We start from the raw sequence: 4,584 nt of genomic DNA, 5'->3' as shown, positions 1-4,584 counted from the left end.
ATAGCAAGCTAAAGTTAAAAATTTTGAATCTTTTCAGTAAGATGGAAATTTCCTTCAGGTGGCTCAGAAAAGTCAAATGTAATTAAGACATTTTAAGAAACACGCTCCAAAAGTTTAATTATTCATTGAAGGAAAACCACATAAGCAAAAACTGTCAGCATTAGTAAATAAAAAAAAAAACAACAACAACAAAAAAAAGAGAGAAATCCTTAGAGAAAAAGGTTCATATTCTTTACATCAGTCTGAACTCAAAACTATATTAATAAAACCCCAATGCAATAAAACTGATCTGTCTTTTCTGGAGTTGACAATGTCTGTTAGGCCTACTAAAACCAAAGACAGAAGAAATACTGTGACATTTCAGTGAACAGATGCTGAAATACCACATATGGTTTTCCCTTTTCTGTCACAGAGCAGAAGAACTTTGAACTTCACCTCTGATCTTGCCCCTGGAAAAGACCTTGACTTTCTAAATGAACTGGTAAAACGCGATCGTAACCAGATTATGGAATAAGAAGACCTAGCATGTATGCACACTGATGTACAAATTAAATAATCTAATGTAATACTATCAGAAATCCTAAGTGATTTACTATGTTCAGATTTCAAAATGTCACTAGGAAGCAGAGACTGTCATTTCAGGCCATTCCCAGCCTGAGAGCTGAGGCCGTACAACTGAATTTCCCGCTCAGTGACAGCTGACAGCTGCGATTACGCACACAGTGGATACACGACCAGTAAACCAGAAATGTACCGTCTCGGTGCCTTATCACATAGCTGTTTCTGTGCATCAGAGCCCTCAACAAAGTGATGGAGCTCTTTTAGCTGAGTAACCAAAGTTACCAGCCACTCACTTCCCACGCCAACTCTTGGTGTTACACCCCCTCAGACAGTTTCTTTGGCACATAGGAAGGAGAAACATCCCTCTCCCCATCACTCATTGTTCATCTTTGAGGAAAAGGTTACTTAGTTAATTCTTCAGCTTTCCTGCAGCCATCTCCACATGTGGAGAGGAGGTTTAATCCCACTGGCGGATATGGTGGGTGTAGATGGGAAAAGCACTGGCAAAACCCACACGGGGAAAGCTGGGCTTTGAAGGGCACAGCTCCTCTGTTACGAAGCAGCACGGCCCCGACAACAACACAAACTTAAAAACTGCTCGGCTCCGAAAAAGGTCACTTATGCAGCAACACATGCACCTCTTTTGTAGAACAGTGTAAATACAGGAGGGAGGGCAAGGCCAAAGGCACAGGGAGGGAGGGAACTCAGGAGAACCGCGAACGCCCGATGCTGCAGGAAAGGCAGCGGCGGGAGGCAGCGAGGGCTCGGCAGCGCCGCCCGCCCCGGGCTGTGCGCCCCGGCCCTGCGGGGCGCGGCTGCCCGTGACTCGGCCCCGCCGCCCCGGCACCTCCCGAGGGCCCGGGTGTCGCCGGCCCGAGGCGAGAGGCACCGCCGCGCCGCTCCCCGCCGCGGGACGGTACCTGCGGGGGGTGCCCGCAGCAGCACCAGCAGCAGGAGGCGGCGCCCGGCGGCGGCCCTGCGCCCTGCGCCGCATCGCCACGGCCCCGCGCCCCTTCCTCCGCGCGGCGGCCGTTACCCGCCGCCAACGGCCGCCCGGCCCGGCGCGCTGAGGCGAGCGGCGGCCCCGCCCGGGGTGGCGCGGGGCGGAGAGGTCGGTCCCGGGGCGGGAGGGGGGGCTGCGCCTTCCCTGGCGCGACCTACCGCCGGGAGCGCAGCGGCGGGGCTTTCCCAGCCGCAGCGACAAGCCCCGCGCTTGCAGCTCGGGAGGGAGCGGGGCCGGGGGCTTTCACATCCGCAAACCCCAGGGAAACATCTGCCGCCGCGGCAGCGCCGTCGCGAACCGCCCAGCCGCCGGCTCACACGTGATGAGTCCCAGTCCCGGAACGCACCGGCACGGCCGCCCTCCGCCCCAGGGGCAGCTGCGTTGCAGCAGCGAGGGCTGCGGTGGCGCAGGCCGCACCTGGGGGTTCCCAAAGGTGCAGTGAGCTGGCTTCGTGCTCAGTGCAGTTGTTAAAAAAAAAAAAAAAAAAAAAAAAAGAGGGCAGGGAAGTTTCTATTGCAAAACTAAGGAACTGTGCTGATCCAGTCACTGGCATGAGCGTTTACAGCTGTGCTGCTCAGTCTTTATTGTGCTGCTATAAAAAGACCATTAAAGTGTCTGGCGTCTCAGGACATTTGCATGTTCCTGTGGCATAAAGTCTATTTAATTTGTAAGTGAGTAGAGAAAGGAGGTTTTTTTATTATTTATTTTAATTTTTTTTGCAGGGGGGAGTAGGAGGTGGGGAATGAGCTATCTGGGAAGCAAATAAAACCTGCCGGGAAAATTTCATTGTATTGGAAGATTTGGTGTGTTGTTACTGTGCCAGAGAAAAATAATAGCTGTTTACATCAAAGAACCAGTAGACTGCTCCACAGAAATCCTGAAGCAAAATAAAAGGCCTATGTCTAGTAAAGAGGACTAGCTTGGACATACGACCAGCTTCATCCATGTGCTTCTTTAAAGCACAGATCACTTCTGAGAATTGACAGTAGAAATAATTCAGCCTTACTTGTTGAATCTACTTCCCAGGATAATCTAGACAGAGTCCCTGCCAACAAAATCCAAGATAACGCTTTAATTGCGTTTCACTCTGCAAAAAAAATGCAACAAAACATGAGTCATCTTTGCAACATCTTCCATTCTGCACTTTACCTGGGTCCCATGTCTTTGCCTCTCCTGCCATCGCTTCCTAAAGCTTTCCAGGAGAAGGTAAGCAGCGGGGCAAAAGATCGGTCTGCAACACTGGATGTTGTTGCTAGTGTAAAACTGATTATATTTGGTATGGAGATTACTGAGCGTCAGTAAATACAATCACCAGCATGGCCTTTTAAAGGCTTATTACTGACAGAAGTCAAATTTTGGAGGTATCTTGTCACTAACTTGAATCATAGGTTCGTATCATAGAATCATAGAATGGTTTTGGTTGGAAGGGATCTTAAAGATCATCGAGTTCAAACCCCCCTGCCATGAGCAGGGACACCTTCTACTAGACCAGGTCACTCAAAGCCCCGTCCAGCCTGGCCTGAACACTTCCAGGGATGGGGCATCCACAGCTGCTCTGGGCAACCTGTTCCAGTGCCTCACCACCCTCACAGTAAAGAGTCACTTTCTAATATCTAATCTAAATCTATCCTCTTTCAGTTTAAAACCGTTACCCCTTGTCCTTCCGCTATTACCCCTTGTCCTTCCGCTATTGGACGCTTGTAAAAAATCCCTCACCAGATCTCTTGTTGGCTCCCTTTAGGTCCTGTAAGGCTTCTACAAGGTCTCCCTGGAGTGTGGTAGAAAGTGGACACAAGATGTGTCAGACAAAGAGTTCTGTGTTTTCATAGTGTTGGCTTAGCCTTACAATGCCAGTACTGCATATACAGTATGCTCGCCTGTCACTTTTCTCCTGTTTTAGTTCTTGTGACCTGTGTATGAAAGCTGTCTTAATAAAGAAGGAAGCTTTATTTAGTTATTTTTGTGCTCCATCAGCAAACTACTCAAAAAACCCCCCTACCATTCTGCATAGTGTTATTACTGTAAATTTGTACTGTAATAAATGTTAGGCCCATTTCTGATTGAGTGTTAATCAAGAGCAAGTTAGGGATTCAGGGAAGTTACATCTGTGTGAGACTAACATAAATGAGAGAAGGATCAGAGTCTCTGCCCTAATTTTTCCTGACAAGACCACAAAATAAAGGCCCTCATAGTGTGAACTGAGCTGTCCAAATAAACGTTTGATTTTTCTTAAGTACCACACCTTTGCAGATGGCACTGAATTCATGCAGAGTGGACCTCTGTAAATCAGACCACTTTTGTTTAGATTGCTAATGAATACCGTCAAGCTTGGGATTAGGAAATGCTGCATATTCTGAGCAGAGACATTAATGGATTCGCTGACCTGATAGAACAAATGGCAAAACTCTGGAGGTAATCAGGCTGCATGGAAAACTCTGATGTCAATGTGATTTACTTATCCCAAGTAATAATTATAAGTTTTCTGGTTTGCATTTATCTGTGTTTGTGCTTGATAAATTTTGTTGGTGTTAAATCTGTGTTTCAATCTAATGCATATTTGTGATCTGGATAACAGAGTGATTTATTTTAAAATACTTCAGTGAAAACACCATATAATTCTTAGTAAGACTGAAAACTTCTTAATTTTTTCTCTGCTAGCTGAGTAAGTAATTTGTAGTGCCATTTCAAGTTGCTGTGTGTGTCCCCTTGAAGGACTAGATTACTGTGACATGTTTCACACCAGGAGACGTTTCATTGTAAGATGGTTACCATCATCACAAAATAACTCTCTGCTCATTCAGTCGCTCTGTTCTTTTTGTACCATATTTGATAAATCTCTTTTCAGGAAAGAATTCACTACTTAAACCACTGCCTTGCTCTTCACGGTTTCTATACACAGATATTCTGGAGGATGACCTCTAGTTTTACTGTGGTTTGTTGGCTAGGACTTCAGAAACTTGGAGAAACAGGAGCAAGTGGAGTCTTTTAAGTATACTGCCACATAAGGATGATAGAAGAGA

Source organism: Falco cherrug, chromosome 3 (genome assembly GCF_023634085.1).
Source record: "Falco cherrug isolate bFalChe1 chromosome 3, bFalChe1.pri, whole genome shotgun sequence".
Taxonomy (NCBI): Eukaryota; Metazoa; Chordata; class Aves; order Falconiformes; family Falconidae; genus Falco; species Falco cherrug.
This window is presented reverse-complemented; position numbering follows the sequence as displayed.